The sequence below is a fragment of the Crinia signifera genome, chromosome 5 (assembly GCF_055691185.1).
Source record: "Crinia signifera chromosome 5, ASM5569118v1, whole genome shotgun sequence".
NCBI classification, from domain to species: Eukaryota; Metazoa; Chordata; class Amphibia; order Anura; family Myobatrachidae; genus Crinia; species Crinia signifera.
Window position 1 is genome coordinate 60,455,647 of NC_139221.1, and position 19,480 is coordinate 60,475,126.

The window sequence follows — 19,480 nt, forward strand, 5'->3', positions numbered from 1 at the left end:
AAAACATAAAACATTTGCCCCTTCAGATGTGAGGTGGGGGGTGGTTGAGGGTTGGGAAAAAACCCTGCTCCTCCTATATAATCATAATAACAACAACAGTAGGACACACAGGCTGCTCATATTCTATTATAAAAATTATATTAATAATAATATCAGGGCACCACAGGCTGCTCCCCCTTCATAAAAAGAACAGGACACTACAGGCTACTCCCACTGCATAAAAAAATATAGGACACAACAGGCTGCTCCATCTGCATAAAAAGAATGGGACACCACAGGCTGTTCCCCCTGTATAAAAAGAATAGGACACCACAGGCTGTTCCCCCTGTATAGAAAGAATAGGCCACCACAGGCTGCTCCCCCTATTTAAAAAGAATAGGACACCACAGGCTGCTCCCCCTGTTTAAAAAGAATAGGACACCTATCCGGGAGTCTCGAATCTTTGCTGGAGATGCGGCAAACACCCGGGCACATTGCTACACATTTGGTGGGATTGCCCACTTATCCAGACATATTGGAAAAACGTAGTAGAAACCGCAAACAGAATCCTACAGGAAGACTTGCCCTTCAGTCCAAGCTTCTGGCTACTTAACCTTATTCATAGGCCCCAGTCTATATATAAAAAGACCCTGCTATGTCACCTGTTCAGTGCATCTAAAGCAGTGATTCCAGTTCATTGGAAGACTGACATCACCCAGAGCCGGCCCTAGCTAATTTGATGCCCTAGGCAAAATTTTTGGCTGGTGCCTCCCAGCACTGCTGCTAGTTCTATCTCTGATCCAGCTCCCCTCTCCCGGTAAAGCATATATAACTCAGCAGAAGCCAGCAACACCCATCATCCACTGATGTATCCATAATGGGTGCAAGGTGTGCAGCGCACATGGTCCCCTGGGTCCTGGGGGCTCACACGCTGTACACCCTGCACCCATATCATTCTATTTACATTAGACAGCATGTAGTGACCCATAATCACATTACACAGCGCATAGTGGACCATATTCACATTACACAGCACATAGTGACCCATAGTCATATTACACAGCGCGTAGTGACCCATATTCACATTACACAGCACGTAGTCACCCATAGTCACATTACACAGCCCGTAGTGACCCATAGTTACATTACACAGGACATAGTGTCCCACAGTCACATTACACAGGACATAGTGTCCCACAGTCACATTACACAGGACGTAGTGACCCATAGTCACATTACAAAGGACGTAGTGACCCATAGTCACATTACACAGCCCGTAGTGACCCATAGTCACATTACACAGCCCGTAGTGACCCATAGTCATATTACACAGCCTGTAGTGACCCATAGTCACATTACACAGGACATAGTGTCCCACAGTCACATTACACAGCACGTAGTGACCCTTAGTCACATTACACAGCCCGGAGTGACCCATAGTCACATTACACAGCACGTAGTCACCCACAGTCACATTACACAGGACATAGTGTCCCACAGTCACATTACACAGCACGTAGTGACCCATAGTCATATTACACAGCCTGTAGTGACCCATAGTCACATTACACAATGCATAATGATCTATATTCCCATGGATCGCTAGTGCACTATGAGCAGTGACCCCCAGGCAATGAGCAAGAAACCCCAGGCAATGAGCATATGTAAAGGAAACCGTCAGCCATTGATGACGGAGAAATGCATCAAGCCGTTTAACTCTGCTACCAACATTGCTTCACATCGCCCCCAACTTCAGCTCCATCTCCTATTGCTCTAACTGGTTCCTGTGACCAACGCTACTTTGGCCGCACGCTGGGAGTGACCTGCGGCGAACTCCACAGTACTAATAATTAACGAAACACTTATATGCAACTAAATCCTATATGCAACTAAATCCCATTTAAGTGTGACATGAACTGTCACACTTAAATGGGAACTGAGCTATACAAATCTTTGGAGATATGTGAACTGATCTCAATTAATCAAAAGTGATTAACAAAAAGCAGGGGACTGTATTAACAAATCCATCATAAAAAGTTATACCATTGAATTAATTGAAACATCATCTGTAGAAATGCTGGATATCAATTGTTTTTAATTGTTTTATTTATGTATGGTTATATGTATATTATTTACAGGAGAGAGAGAGAGAGAGAGAGAGAGAGAGAGAGAGAGAGAGAGAGAGAGAGAGAGAGAGAGAGAGAGAGAGAGAGAGAGAGAGAGAGAGAGAGAGAGAGAGAGAGAGAGAGAGAGAGAGAGAGAGAGAGAGAGAGAGAGAGAGAGAGAGAGAGAGAGAGAGAGAGAGAGAGAGAATGGATCTTTACCCTGTTAGTGATGAAAGCACATATTTGTGCACAACGGAGGAGTCTTTTTACTGATGCTGTCATGCTGCTAACCTGATGGTTTTATAAACACAGAGGAGGCAGGGGGAGGCAGAGAACTGCAGGGCTGACTCCCTTCTGAAACGACAGCCTTATCACAGACTCCAGACATGCCAGCGCGGATCCACAGTGTACATACACATGCAGGATGTCAGCGCTGCTTCCCCGGCTCCTTTCTCTCTGTCAGTCAAAGCAGGGGGGCACAATGGCCTCATGGGATTTGTAGTTTATCCTTAACTGCTTGAAATGTGACCCAGAAAACGATAAACTACATATCCCATGATGCCAATGTTCCTGCTGCTCTGGTTGGCCGGCTGCCTCTGTTCAGCCTCTGATACGTAACAAACAAGCTGCAAAAGGGACACTGTGGTGGTGCTCTAAGCGACCACACCACACGGAGAAACCCGGGATCCAGGGAGGAGGAGGGAGGTGAGCCGGCCCCCCCTAACATACCCAGGCTTAGTAAACTGTACCCGCTCCCTCTCTCGGCAGCACAGGGCATAGGAGACTGCTGCCCCTAGGCATAGGCTGATGCCCTAGGCAATTGCCTAGCCTGCCTATGCCTAGGGCCGGCTCTGACATCACCCCTTTAATGTCAGAGTGGTGTAGGCGACAAGACCATTATATGATAATGGACGACCTTATCTCCTCATTGGACTCTAAGGATCAGGCCTTTACCATCACATGGCTACCTTGGCTAACCTACAAAGAATCAGATCACTACAAATCATTACAATAACCAGATTTATTTTTATGAACAGCATTCTCTAGATAATCTGGACAATGGCATGGGTGTCACAGCACTCTCTTCTTCTTTCTTCTCTTCTCTCTCCTTCCTTTCGGACTATCCCTGTCTCCTTTTCTGTCTTGCCTGACAAAAAATAATTAAAATAATTTGTATTTGTGCTAGGTACCAAATCACCAAATTTGTCTTTCTATAATTAGCAGTTGTATCTAAGAAATTTGACCTATGTTAAACTATGTGAAGTTTTGATAAAATGCCTATAGTACATATAATGGCCCTTATTCTGGTTCGGGCGGTACGGCCCGCGTGCGGCCGTACCGCCGATGTTTTTCTTCTGCACATGCGCAGAGGTCAATCTGCGCATGTGCAGCCCCCTTCGCCGCAGACGTATTTCGTCCGCCGCAAAGGGGGCGTATAGGGGCGTGAGAGGCTTCATGCCGAATGCAGGGGGCAGCTCCCACCATGGTGGAGGCGTACGCCTCCACCATTTTTATGCGGATCGCCAGCCGTCCGTGTACGGACGGCCGTGGCGATCCGTAGGGTGGGCGGGGATTGGTTTGTGCGGCCGGAGCCCCGTGTGCGGCTCTGGCCGCACCAACCAGAATAAGGTCCAATGTCTGTGATAAGATTTGTTCCCTTGACAAACTCAATAAAAATCTATTTGCAAAAAAAAAAAAAGAATAGGACACCACAGGCTGCTCCCCCTGTAGAAAAAGAACAGGACACCACAGGCTGCTCCTCCGGCATAATAATACCAGGACACCAATGTCACCGGAGAGGTAGCGTCTTATAAGCCTCTGCCTTTCAAGTTTTGTCATTCTCCAGGTCCGTGCTGCACTGCTGCGGCTCCTGACTCTCTGCCCTGCTTTCCTGCGCCACAGACTCATCCTTCATCCTCTGTCCTCCGCCCGCTGGCTCTTCCCCCACGCCACGTCAGACACATGAGTAGGCGACTGCATCATGGCGTCTCCCATGCGGCGTCAGTCACTGCCAGGAGGCCCTCCCCTATTTACCCTGGACATGTCCTCATGCAGGAGGACAGCGGCCATGTTCTTGTAGCCGCGGCCAAATACTGAAAGCCGCAACCGGCGCAACCTACAGGAGGAGGAGGTGAACAATACACTGGACCACTGGGCGGCCCGCAGCAGTACTTGATAGAGCGGCTCAGTGGGCACATAGCACCCTGCCCCCCCAACCCAGCCCGCCCCTGAGGACAAGAACAGGACATGGGACCCCCAAGCTAGCACAGCAGAAACACCCCACGCCATCACATTGGTGTAAAATTAAAGTAATAGTAAAGGGATATAGGTAAATTTATATGTGATACGTTTTACATGAGTAAGAGGTAAGAGGAAATGACAAAATGTGAAGGGTGCTAAATATATACAAAATAAACTAAAGAGGTGAGGGAAGGTGTATGATATGATGCTATGAAGCAGCCCAGCTAAAGTTAACTCATTATGGGCGAGATGTACTAAGTCTTAAAAAATGATAAAATGGAGAGTGATAAACCACCAACCAATCAGCACCTTCCTGTTATTTTTTAAACCCAGCCTGTGACATGGTAGGTAGGAGATGATTGGTGGGTGTTTTATCACTCTCCATTTTATCACTTTTCAAGCTTAGTACATCTGGCCCTATAACAGAAATATAAAAAACGAGTGTCATAAATGTGGAAACAGTGAAACTAATTAGTGTAGCCATTGAGCCTGATCAATGAACTTGCAAAATCAGTGACTGGACCAGCCCCTCCTTGCACATTGTAAATGCTGCAGGATATCCACTTTGGTGCCATCTATCCAAGGGTTTTCCATCTTTGTCCATCTGAAATTCAACTTGTGAAGAATGCCACCTCTCTACAAGCCGGATTACACAAAGAGTTACCCAAACCATACACGTGGACCAGCTATATCCTCCTTCCACATGAGGGACACTATCAGAACGGACACTCATATTCCTGCCAACTTTGGATTTAGGGTGAATATATCTAAAGGCCCTCATACACTATGCGATTTTCGGCCGATTTCACCCGATTTCGGCCCTTTGGGCCGATTAATCGTGTGAAATCGGCCGAAAATCGCATGTGTTTGACATCTGATCTGATCTGATGCGCGGTCCCGTGCGCATCAGATCGAATCAGGGCGTCGGACCTGCTGAACATAAGATATATCCGAATCTGACACATCATGGGTGTTTAAAAGCACCCATGATGGGTCAGATCCGATATATCTATTGTGTAGCTCTGGACTCTCCTTCTCCTGACCCCCGCCCCCCCGCAGTAGCAGCAGCCGAAGCCGGACATCACCGGAAGAAGAACTGAAGCAGGCTCGCCACGAGATGGGAGAGAGGAACCACCGCAGTTGCAATGTCCTGCGCCGAAAGTGAGTTGTTCTCTACACTGAAATCAGGCTTGAGCTCAGGCGGAGTACGGTGCCTGATTGCTTATGCGGCTCACCGTGGACTCCTATGTTATAAAAATATAAACATAGGAGTCCACGGTCAGCCGCATAAGCAATGAGGCGCCGTAATCCGCCTGAGCTCAAGCCTGATTTCAGTGTACCGATGCACAGGAGTCCATGGAGACTAGAGCCGCATAAGCAATCTGGAGCTGTGCCTCAACGGAGCTCAAGCCTGATTTCAGTGTAGAGAACAACTCACTTTCGCGCAGGACATTGCAGCTGCGGTGCTCTCTCCCATCTGTAGCAGCAGTGTCCACCACTTATCGTAGTTTTTAATTTGTCTGAATATTGTGTGGCTAACCTGAAGGTTCATGTTCAGGTCTGCTACTTAAGTGTTATTTTCCATTATACTACTTTAACAAATTTCCCATGGCCAGTAGGCATCTGAAAATAGTGTGTTAATGTAGCACAATTGAGGCTGACAGTGAAAAATATATCAAGACAGGATGAGGTCCTTGTACAGTATGACGATTGTTTAGATTGGTGGGTACTGTTCTCTATGCATACAGGATGTGTAATGGCTAAATACAATTGTTTTTTGATCACCCCCAGTGGTCATGCCAGTATTTAGCGTTTGTTTCCAAACCGTGGTTACTAAACCGCGAACCACGGTTCCCCGTAGCACTGCAGCTCACTAGCAGCAGCACCACAAGCGGTTGGTCTGATCCCAATTATTTACAAGAGAATTTCTGTAGGTTAGGCCATGCACTGACTGTTGCTTTGCAGGCCATTTGTACAGGCTGCACTGCACACCCTATATACAATGTTATGGCTGTCCCCCCTTGGACTTAGCAGCTACAGTAGTTAAGGGTTCAGAGAAAGAACAGCGCAGCGGGATTAGAGGTGTAGGGGGCGTGTCACACTATTTAATGTATTATAATGTGTAACTGGCACTAAAACTGAGGGCATAATGTGAAGAGGGAACTACAAAAGTAAGCATAATGTGTAATTCACACTACAACAATGGGCATAATATGTAATGGGCACTACAACTGTGCATAGTAAGGGCAGGGTCATTACAGATAACTCTCATAGCACATCCAATTTGCGTCAGATAAATCACATGTGATTTATCTGACACAAATTGGATGTAAAAAATGGCACCTCAAGTTTCAAATTGTACGTAGGCCTCCTGGGAAGCTGTCGGGAAAGTTCAAGGGAAATCACATGCAATTTTACAGGTCAGATAAATCTCATAGTGTATGGGGGCCTTAAGGCCTATGCACACCTATCTACTGTTTTTACAAGCTTATTTTGTATGTATTTTTATCTCTATTGTATTATTTTATTCTAATTAAATATATACTATTTAAATACCATTGCACACCTTTATTTGACGCAGTATACCATTTCTATTCTGTTCAAGTAAGGATATATACTGATTATAAAAATATATCTTATACCTCCACAGCCCAATGTCTGAACTCTCTTCTTGCCTGATGGCCTCAATTATTTTCCAAAATTGATGTATAGATGACCTACTGTATTCAATTTCACTGGTCGCATTGTGGTCAGGAAAACTTTTGAGCTTGAAGTTACTGATGGTTGTCTCTCTTGATATTAAGATGGCATTTTGCATATCAACTTTTTGAATCTTTATTTTATATAGTAATCTGTTATATTTATGTCCTTTAATAATTGATACTAGTTGGAATTAGGGAAAGTTACAGCAGTCCATTCCGATGGGATGATAAATTACTTAGGTGCAGATAAACTACAGATGTGTAATCTTACACTTAGAATTTTTACAGCATATAACAAGATGCATTTGTAGGACTTAGATGCTTCGAGCATAGTAAACAGTGCTACATTAAGGAAATTTAAAAACAAAGTCATATATAAAATACATATTAAATAAATTGTATTAAATTAAATGCATAAAACCATATGTATATCACATATAAGTTGGTTTTAGGCCCAAATGGGTTAAAACAATGTACAGTATAGTGAAGATTGAAGCACCCCTCTTCTATTTTAAGAAGTCATGTTCCCATAACGAGACTTTCTGGTTAAGGCACAGTTAGTAGAATGTGATAGAAACCAATAAATATATTTATCCACTCCCAATTTTTAGGGATCCTGTTGCAGTAGAAGAAATTTTGTTGCGATGAAAGGAACAGTTGTTCTTTGCAGTGGAAATCCCAGATGAGAATTTCCAAAAGTTGTGTGCCAAGGTCCTGGTTCAGTAGGGGTGCAGGTAATTTGGGTGGGCAAGCTTCCAGCTTTTCAAAGGAAGCAGTGTGTTTGTTTCCTAAATGTTGCATCTTTTTGCATCACAGCCATATGCAAGTGTACCAGGGACACTACATTAGAATTTTTGGTACTTGTTTCCTAGCACGGCCACAATCGTATGGATCGTGTACCTTTAAGTTAAGGTACACGATCCATACGATGGACCCGATTTCCTTTGAAATCAGGTCCATTTGGCCGGCTAGGACAAAATATCGGGGGCATCGCGTCGGTCGGGACCATTAACAATGGTCCCGACGCGACCGACGCGATGCCCGCGATTTCCCCATAGACTTCAATGTTAAAAAATATTTTAACATTGAAATCGTGTCGGGAAAGGTAAAATATCGGGGGCATCGCGTCGGTCGGAACCATTAACATAGGTCCCGATGCGATGCCCCCGATTTTTACATAGGCTTCAATGTTAAAAGATTTTTTAACATTGAAATCCTGAAAAAATGTGAAAAATGTGAAATGGGCCAATATGACCCATTTCACATTTTAGATGTCCCCGTCGTCACCCCACGATAGACGCCAACCCGAAGCGTGGCGAGCGCAGCGAGCCCGCGAGGGGCGGCGGTGCGCGTCCTCCGACCTTTTCATTCCCCTACTATCCACGTCGGCGTGGAGTTGAGAATAGAATAGTGTGGCGAGCGCAGCGAGCCACCGAGCCCGAAGCGTGGCGAGCGGACGCGGATACCTTCACAGTTATACGCGTCCCCTCGCGGGCTTCACAGGTGTCCGTGGCGACGCGGACACCTGTGAAGTCCGCGAAGGGACGCGTTTACCTGTGAAGGTATCCGCGTCCCCTCGCGGGGCTCGCTGCGCTCGCCACGCTTCGGGCTCGGTGGCTGGCTGCGCTCGCCACACTATTCTATTCTCAACTCCACGCCGACGTGGATAGTAGGGGAATGAAAAGGTCGGAGGACGCGCACCGCTGCCCCTCGCGGGCTCGCTGCGCTCGCCACGCTTCGGGTTGGCGTCTATCGTGGGGTGGGGTGTACGCCGTGACATTTGGGGGGGTTGGGAATATTTTACATTGAATCCAATGTAAAATCGGGTCCCAGGGACCCGATTTACATTTCATTAAAAAAAAAAAATCTGGTCCAAAATCGGTCGGTCGCGTCGATCGCATTGCATGCGACCAAATCGCATGCGATGCGATCGACCCGATTTTTCCGACACGACCACCCCGATGTAAATCGGTGTGGCCGTGCTAGGAAACAAGTACCGAATTTTTTGCTATAAAATGTGTACACAGTCACAGATCAAGCATAACAATAACTGGCAGGAGAAGTATGGCATGGCCACTTATATTAGATTTCAATGTTTGCTTTTCTTTTCCAAATTTGCTGCTTACTATAGTCAGACAAAGAGGTACAAGTAATACTAGCCCCAGTAGTGTACCCTTACAATTTACTTTGTTGTATTAGTGATGTGACTAAGTTGCAATTTCTGTGTTCAATCAGGACTGTGCTTTCTGACATCATTTATAGTACAGTATCACTATCCAAGGTATGATAAGTATCCTCCAATTTTTCGAAAATTTTTAGTGGAAGGAAAAAATCATTTTAGGTACAAGTGATGAAAAGTCTCTGAAAACTTGCGCATGATGTAGGCTGTGAACATACTCTGTACTTTCTTATAACTATCACACAAATACTAAATGAAAAAAAATATTTAATTATGTCAGTTATTGAATATATATTGAAACATAATTATTCTGGTATGGAGGAAAGTTCTATAGAAACGCCTTTCATGCCTAGTTATGGGAACTTGTTTGTAGGACAATGGGAAGAGTCCACTATCTGAAATAACCGTAAATATAAAAATAATTTGAAATGTTGGTGAAGATATATAGACAGTGTTTTTTTTTCATATGGGATGGTTCAGATGAAGATCTACAAGAATTCCAACAGTATAACAACAGCAATGATTTCAATCTTCAATTTACAACAAATACCAGCAGAAGCACGGCAACCTTTTTTAGATCTAGAAATGTATGTAAAAACACCTTACAATGAAGAACCCATATCAAATCATCAACTTAATTGGATCTCAAATATACCAGCAGGACAATTCCGAAGAATAAAAAGGAACCGCGGAAGACTCAGCATTCAAAATCCAGAGTGATGACTTAATGAAAAGATTTATACAGAAATAATTTATATACAATGAAAAAAATCTTAATTAAGAAATTAAGAAAGTAGTACAAGTGGAAAGAAAAGAATTGATAAATTACAAAAACAAAACACCAAAGATTGAAGATTCTCCTTTCTTCATTACACAGTACAACAGCAGTTATAAAGCCATTGAAAACAATGAACAATTGTTCATGTGTGAAAATTAGAACCTGAAATCCTTTATCCCCAAAAGACGTATTATATATAGAAAAGTGAGGAACATCAAGGAACTAGTAAAAAGTTTTCTTTACAACCAATAAAACACCTCGAACACCACACCAATGCCAGACACGTGCAGCATGTAAGAATTTGAGAAATTTGTCAACAAAACAATTCCTGACTTTCAGGTCAAATCTGACAAAAAAAATGTATCAGATTAAACAAAACGTATATTGCAATTCAGAGATAAATCCAATCTATCTCTTAACGTGCCCCTGCGGGTTACAATACGTTGGGCAGACAAAAAGGGAAGCCAAATCCTGCTTCTATGAGCATATTTTTAATATAAAAACAGGATGGTAAATCATAGCGCTTCAAAACATTTTTTGGATGTTCATAATAAAAATCCCACTGTGCTGAAGTTCCCTGTAATACAACATTTTTTAAGAAAATGCAGGGGTGGAGATATAGTTCAGAAATGTACAAAATGAGACAAGATGGATTTTTTATTTACAAACACTCCAACCTCAAGGATTAAGTATTGATATGGAGACTTCCGGTTCCGGCATGGAGAGGTGAGCAGCTTCTCTCCGTTGCTCCGTCACCCACCTGAGATCAACTGGATACCACCCTGAATCCGACGCGCAGACACCGCTCGAGATCACCTCGCCGCCCTCACGCTGCTATGGACTCAGCCCAGAGCCCGCTCCAAGGAGGAAAAAGCAGTCCTGCGCCATTACATCAGCGCCAGGACAAGCGGAGGGGGGAGCACAGTATGGCGCCTGACCCGGACAACGCCCAGGGCACTCCGGCAGCGAAAAAAGCCATAACAGCAGACGGAGGTAAACTGCCAGACATACAGAAAATTCAAGGTATGTCCTCAACATCACAAAAAGACCTCACAGCCATAATACAAGCGGCAGTGCAGCCCTTATTACAAAACGCTGTCGGGGAAATTACCACACAGTTGGGGAGGATTAACATACGCCTAGATAATGCTGAAACACAAATAGAAAGTAATATGGGCGAGCTGTTAACACTGAGAAAAACGGTCCAGAGACTAGAAAAGGAACAGAGATCGTTAAGGGAGGGGCTGGAAAACGCAGACAACAGAGCCAGACGCAATAATTTAAGGATTTCAGGAATACCAGAGACTGTAAAAGGAGCACAGCTAGACCACTTCGTGAAAAACACTATCCCTATGCTACTAAATGTTAGCACACAATGTGCGGACATGGTAGTGGAACGCGTACACAGGGTGGGCCAGCTAGACCCGCAGAAAAAAGACCGCCCAAGAGTGGTGATTTTTAGGGTCTTAAATTTCTTGCACCGACAAGTCATCTGGTCTGCCTCTAGAAAAATTAACCCAGTGAAATGGGAGGAACACTCTCTCAGGCTCTTCCAGGACTTCTCAATTGCTCTTTCTAAGGAAAGACGTTCCTACTCCAATGTCTGTTCTGAACTGGCAAAGGCGAATCGAAGGTTCTATATGATGTACCCCTCATGCTTACGTATTTTCTCAGGAAATAGTTTCAAGGATTTCAGGTCTGCAAGAGAAGCGGAGGACTTTCTGAAACAAGATTTGAATGGCCTCAACTCTGACGACATTACAGACTATACACCATCTTCGGTTGGATGAAGAAGTATGTGACTCCATTTGAGACTCTTCATGATGATCTCAGAGGTATTTAAATCTGGGATTGCTGAGTAAGTTGTCTTATGGACAAACACCTAGCTCATGAGACAATTTCAGTTTAAAGACCCCTCATAGGAAGGACTTTATCACAAATTATTCTCTACATACGAATTATATGTTTGGTTTACTCTCTAAGAACAGGAGCTGCAAAGTTTAATTGCAGTTTCTGTTACAATATAAAGGATCAGGTTTGGATCTAGTATAATTAATACAGTTTTAAAATTATATTTGATTAAGGTGGATGGATGGAGCCTGCCGGAATTGATTGTTAGAATTTCAGGCAAACATAATATAAACGTGGGGCCCCTTGGTTCCCCCAGGTTGATTAAAAGCCGGAAGTCTATCAACCAATTCATGTATACTGCTCAGTTAAAGTTACTGTGTGTCCTTATTCGTCTGATGTATCCCTTTTGTGTCTACCCTTTCACTTTCCACTCCCTTAGTAATAACTCTCTGATTAGATCTCTAACTACTAGAAACAGAACCTATGATGGCACTTAAGATTGCCTCCCTTAATATAAGGGGAATCCATACCCCTGCTAAAAGAAGGAAACTTTTATCGTATATGAACAGACAAAAAATAGATATAATTTGTCTCCAAGAGACACATTTGCTGCCCCCTGAGGTCAAAAAGCTCCAGATGATGGGTTGGAAGGTATTGGGGTCTTCCTCATTGAATTCCAAGTCATGCGGGGTAGTCACTTTGGCTAGAAAATCCTTGGATATGCAGGTTAACTCTGTGTTCTCTGACCCTGGTGGTAGGATATCGATAGTAGGGATTGTGATGGCAGGAATAGATATTACATTATGCAACATATACGCTCCCACAGGATATAAGAAATCCTTTTTTACTGGATTGCTAGCACAATTATATAAAACAGACCCGACCAAATTAATTATATGCGGGGATCTAAATCTTATTTCTTCAATTAGTCTAGATAGATCATCACAGCATGTCACGACACCCCACCTCCCACGAATAGGAATTCCCTATCTGTGTAAGGCACTTAACTTGGTGGATGCCTGGAGGATTCACAATCCAATTGAAAAAAAACTATACTTGCTTATCTCTTACCCACAACTCGTGGTCGAGAATCGATTATATATTGGTAGCCGAACCATTACTTTCTAGAGTGACCCATCCAGAGATAGAGTCTCCTGTACTATCAGACCATGGCATGGTGTCATTAATAGTGGAACTCCAGGCATCCACTAAGACGAGTCCGATATGGAGGTTTCCATCTCATTTGGCGCAATCCAAAGAACTTCAAATTTATATTAAGGAGATCTGGGCACAATTTCAGAAAGACAATGAGGATTATCAATTGAATGATCCCATGACCTTTTGGCAGGCAGCGAAAGCTGTTATAAGGGGAGAAATTATTTCTTATGTGTCTAGACAAAAAAAGAAACTAAACAAAAAATATGTAGAAATACAGACGGAACTCTCAGAAGCATTTCAAATCTATAAGAAAACCCCCAATCCTCAGACTAAATCTAAATTCTTAATGGCTCAGACCCAGAGTAGTGAATACTTGGAAACTATGGGGGATAAGTATTTTTTTAATGTCAGCTCCAAATTTTACAAGTTTGGAAATAAAACTGGAAATATGCTAACCAACCTACTTCAGGGATCTAGACATAAAACGATAGTACAACCTCTACTACTGGAGGATGGAACATTAACTACTACCGACTCTCAAATAGCAGATCTCCTGAAAATTTTTTATGAAGATTTATACTCTGCTCCTAGGGATAATCCAGAAGGGCCAGTCCGTAATGGGAATGATCAGACGCCAGTAGAATCTCAGCTCTCTCCAACAACGAGCGATTACTGGAATTCACTCCCATTCCCTCAGGTACCTGAAGCTTCAAAGAACGACTTGATTGGAGCTATAACAGAAGAGGAGGTGGTGTGGGCAATTGGCAAACTGAAACTCACAAAGGCACCAGGCCCTGACGGGTACTCCAATGAATTTTTCAAAATGATGGTAACTCAAATAGCGAAGCCACTTACAGCAGGCTTTAATACCATTTTAGAGAGTGGCAACTTACCTGCATACTTCTCTGACGCAATTATTAGGGTCTTACCAAAAAAGGGCCGCAACTTAAACTTGCCAGGCTCCTATAGGCCTATTTCTCTCCTGAACACAGAGTATAAACTGTTCACAAAAATAATAGCTGAGCGGTTAAAAGGAATTTTACCTGCTATTATACACAGAGACCAGACCGGATTTATTACCGGCCGGCACTCGGTCACCAACGTGAGAAAATTATTGGCAGCTATTCAAAGTTCGGGCGCCTTGTCGGCGTCCAGTGGAGTTGATAATTTGATCCTCACGCTGGACGCCGAGAAGGCGTTCGATATGGTACTGTGGCCCCATCTATTTAAATGTTTGGAGAATTTTGGATTCCCACCTAGATTTGTCGACATAGTACGTACAATTTATTCATCACCCAAATCAGTGATAGCATGCAACGGTCTTTTGTCAGATCCTTTTCAGTTGCAAAGGGGCACCCGTCAGGGCTGCCCACTGTCCCCGCTTTTATTTGCGGTGGCAGTCGAACCGTTTGCCATTGCTGTCCGGACATCACCTCTTATACAGGAAATTAAGATACATAATGAAGAAGTAAAAATCGCATTATTTGCGGATGACACCCTTATTTTTATGTCTAACCCCACTCATACTCTGCCAGCTGTTCTACATCTCATTAAGTCGTTCAGTGAGCAATCAGGATATAGGGTTAACATTAATAAGTCTGAAATTCTACCATTGGGCTGTGTTACTCCTCAATTGCTGCAGTCACTTGGCTCCCCTTTCCCTGTCTGCCAATCACACTTTAAATACCTAGGAGTGCAAATTGGCAACGATATTACTAAATTATATGTTCACAATTATGGCCCTATAATCGCTCAGGTGGTAACGAAGCTTGAGAGTTGGAAGGAGCTGCCGATTTCATTATTGGGGAGATTGGCGGTTATAAGATCAATAATCTTGCCGAAGATTCTGTACTGTGCACAGATGCTGCCTATAACTTTGAAGAAATCAGATATCGCTAGATTAGACTCATTATTCTCTAAGTTTGTATGGATGGGCAGACGCCCCAGAATTGCCAGAGCAAAACTTAAGTCACCCCCATCAGAGGGAGGATTGGGTTACCCAGACCTACAGAGTTATGCCCTGGCAATTCATTTTAGATATGTGGGGGACTGGCTCTTATATAAGTCCACCTATACGGATATTGCCTTAGAAAGAGGCGCTTTTTACCCATACTCACCTGGAGCACTGCTGCAGTTGAAATCGAGAGATCTGCCACCAGAGGTCAGAGAGCACATTTTATTTAAGGAAACTTATTTAGCCTGGCTTCAAATCAACAAAATCATGAAAGAGAATCCAAGTGCAACCTGTTATATCCCACTATGGGGAAACCCTGCCTTCCCTCCCACCATCATGGACCAAAGATATACCGTCTGGAGAAATAAGGGCTTAGATATAGCCAACAAAATATTTGATCCTGGGGGCAGTCCATTTTCTTTTGAAGAACTATCTCAAAGGTATGACCTTCCCAAAAATCATTTATTTATGTACTATCAGGCAAGACACTTCTCGGTCCGCAGTAAGACTACTAATACAGATCTCCCTTCGGTTCTATACTGTTCACAAATTAAAAGTGTGGAGTTGTTTTTAATATATATAACTACCAAAACATATAAATTAAATTTACTATATAAACTTTTAGTTGCTAAAGTGTTTGTGGGCACTGACCAGTGGAGACTGCTGGCCGAGAGGTGGAATGCAGATATACCGCATATCCGGACTGCTTCGCAACTGGTACATTCGCATGCAAGAGTACTGAAATCAGTTTATTTGCAGGAAGAGCTTATATAACGCCTTACAGGCGCAGACATATGATACCCGAAGAACAAGGATCTTGCATCAAGTGTGGTACAATTAAGGCGGACTATGCACATTGTATGTGGGACTGTTATAAATTGCGGAGGTTTTGGTGCAAAGTTACCTGTTTTATCAACACAATGCTGTCAGTTTGTTGGATGGTGGACCCTTCGGCTTGTATGGGAATATCATTCGATCACTGGCCCTTGGACTCTATTAGGTCAGAAGACTTTCATATTTTAATAACCACAATTACAGTAGCAAGGAAATGCATTCTGATCAATTGGACCAAGAAAATAGCACCAACTCTGGACATTGTTAAAAGGAAACTCCTACAGATTTTGTATTTTGAAAAAAAGTATGCACGTTTGGAGCAGCAGTCCGGAATGCGGAGGTTTTATGTAAAATGGCTACCATTTATAAATACACTGGATGAAAACACGAAATCACATATTTTGTTTGATGCAGAAAATCTTTAAAGTCAGTTGAATTAAATTAGATTTAATTTTTGTTTAGCAATTCATATATAATCAGGTTATGACGAAAAGCTGTCCTAGCAATAGAGGCATGGGGATCAACACCCCCTTATTATAAGATCCATGCTGTCGGAGGTTCATCTTGCTTCTTGGTCAGATTCCATTAGCTTGACTAATGGCTTCAGCTTGCATAGATGATCTAATTAAAAGAGATATGTATAAGTTAGTATTTTCAGAGGAATGGAAAACTACTCACCCCCTTCTCCTGCCCCCCCCCCCCCTAGACCCTCCACCTGCTTATCCCCCTCTTTCCCGCCCTCCCTTCTTGTCTACGTGTATATGTATTTTCTGTCTAGCTAAGGTAGTAGGTGTAGACATGTTAAGGCTAAGGTCTCTTGATACAACAACTATACGTTTTCTAATGTCAATTTCTGATGGACCTGAACCTTCTTTGTTATTATTGATGTCGTTATATCTGGAAAACAGTCGGAAATATATTATATATGGATAATATCGCATAATGTATCTAATTGTACCGATTGTGATGATCAAAAATTGAAACGTGTCACACCGATTTCTAATTTGTAACTATTGTAACGCATTTTCTGGAAAATAATCCAATAAAAAGAGTTTAAAAAAAAAAAAAAAAAAGTATTGATATGGAATGCATACACATATTTTTTCAGTAACACTGATATAATGATTTTTAATTATGTTTTTATTTAAGTACCATCAACCTTTTACCTCACATGAGGTTTCCGCCATTTCTTTGACCATTTCCTGTTCTTTTTAAATTAAAGTAATTAATAAAGTTTTTTTAAGGCAAAAAGTTTTTAGAACAAAATCCCACAACAGGAAACAGGAAGACAGCTTTGAAAAAGTGTTTTACACATATAACGCATTGGAGTCTAGTGTGGACCCCTGCTACAGTGTGGATTCTCCATACAAACTTCTCATCACGGGCTGTGAGCCTGGAACTGGCCTTGGACACAGCCGCGTCAGAAGACAGGAGACCAGCAGTTGGAGGCTGCAGTTTCGCATCTAAAAAAGCACCAATGGGACCCAGACAAGTGAATGCCCTCTCCAAGAGGTAGGGACAGTTAGTATTATCCTCACTCCAGAAAATACACTTTTTAGTTGCAAGCTGGAATTATGCGCTAGTTACTGTACGTTTTTTGTTTTCTTTTTTATATATTTTATTATTGCTCTATTCTTTCATACAATCCTTTCATCCTAGCGCTTTTTATTCTTATAAATCACTATCCAAGATGAAGGTTTTGATTTGATATTTTGTAATGTATTATGTCCTTTTTACTTCAGTCCCTCAATTATCTTACTAATTTATATGTCCAGATTCTGTGTCCAAAAAATATTTCAATCATATCTGCTTTTCAACCGTATTCATATGGATGAAAAATATAACATATAATTGCGCTATTATATGTTATATAATAATAGTTATATCTAATGCTATAATATATAATAGCGTCATTTCATTTAACATCTTTAAATATTATTTTATGTAAAGCGTGAACCTTGAGTTTATTATAAGCACCAGGGCTAAGGAAAGTACTTGGCATGTTCATGATATGCTTCAATAAAAAATAGCCTACATTTCAGCAGGGCATTGATCTCAGGAGTTTACCACTTACCACTGTAGCCCAGGCTCCTTGCCAATAATTCCCTACAGTATAATTCAGTGACCCTAGCGAAAACAGCTCTTTTATTGCAACAAGTTATCATAAAATAACCTTTTACTGAATGATTCAAACTACTGTTGAAGAAGAGTGTAATATTTTTCTTGACTTTACAAGAAGTTTCCCAGATCTACAAGGACTCAGTCTTCGAGATACTAGTGACCTAAACTAAGGGAAAGGTCAGTTCAGCAACAGGTTAAACAAAGATGACAAGAAATAAGTACCATTCAGTGAAAGAGAATGTGTAAACAAAAAGTGTTCAAGAGAATTGTTCAAGAACAGAACTTTGTCATGGAATTGTATTGTATTTTATTTGTTCCAGCTTTGGTTTGGATGGATTTTGGGACAAAATCTTGTACGTAGAGCTGTAGTTTGACAGTAGAAATAGCCCCTATTAGACTATAAAAAAGCACAACAGCAGTAATATATAATACGATTTTACTAGAGTTACAACTACAATGTGTATACATGATGAAATGGAGGTGATGCATCTTGCCTAAGGACACCTTAATCTGTGCACCATAACAGAATGACCAGGGAGCAGCAGCTACCACTAGAACATCTTTATCTCTTGCTGTGTCTTGGGTTAAATCTTACATGCTGTTTTCATTGCTATTCTAGAAACTACCTGGTGACTCAGGAGCACCGCGAGGTGGAAAACAGAGCTGCTGGGTTACCAATTGAGACCTGGACTCTGGATGATATTTATACACCGGAATTGGACTGTGTCTGCACATTGTCTGGGATATTAAGTTCCTTCTTTAATTATTTATACTTGCTGTGCACGGTTTTATTGTCTTTTTACTGTGTGTATATATATATATATATATATATATATATATATATATATATATATATGATAACCCATCCACTGCGCTATGGTAGGTTTTTGTGGGCTGCGACTCTATAAGTCCCCCCTGTTAGTGGGGGAAGAAGAACAGCATAGACAACAAGAATATAGAGTGCGACTTCTTATGTGTTACCACCACCACCTTTGATTTAGATGGTAATAAATCCCTTGTTTAAGTATCCCAAGATGAATTTACAATTTATTAAAACATCAATAAAACAGATTACTGCATTGTTTCGTTTGATAATTCATATGGAGTCAATGATTTCAGACATCACAATAACCCGACGTGTTTCGTCACTTGGACTTCATCAGGGGTGAAATAGACTCAAATAAAAAGAAGCTTCAAATTAAAAAGCAACAACTAAGCTGGTTCCTCAGTAGCCTTGAACCAAAAAGACTTTAAATTCAACTCCAGTGTGAAATGGGGCAAACAGGGCGATATGTGGAGAGGTTTGTCCGTCAATCCTCTCACAGCAATGTGAACTCTCCTGTATAAATGCCACTTCACTGACTGCAGGTACTGTTTAGCAACCCCAGGTCCGCGTCACACACAGGAAGCGGTGAGCTGACCACTTCCGCCGGCTAGATACACGCTGTCAGCACGTCTTGGAGCGTTCCTGGGTCAGGTAAGTATAAATTGTTTGTATGTGGTTCACCCCTGTGCTGTAGGTTGGGGCTGAAGATGGGGGTCACTCCCCGAAATGTTCCCCTTTACACCTTCAATACA

The 19,480-nt window shown here is 42.3% G+C and overlaps 1 long non-coding RNA gene across 1 annotated transcript in view; it reads left to right on the plus strand.

Annotated features, from left to right (window-relative positions):
* Window positions 1–18,696, plus strand: part of LOC146079460 (uncharacterized) — a 32,983-nt gene extending 14,287 nt beyond the window's left edge. Inside the window, exon 4 of the long non-coding RNA XR_014474543.1 lies at window positions 18,522–18,696. This is a non-coding gene — a long non-coding RNA (uncharacterized LOC146079460). The remainder of the gene's footprint in view (window positions 1–18,521) is intronic.
* The last annotated feature ends 784 nt before the right edge of the window (window positions 18,697–19,480 follow it).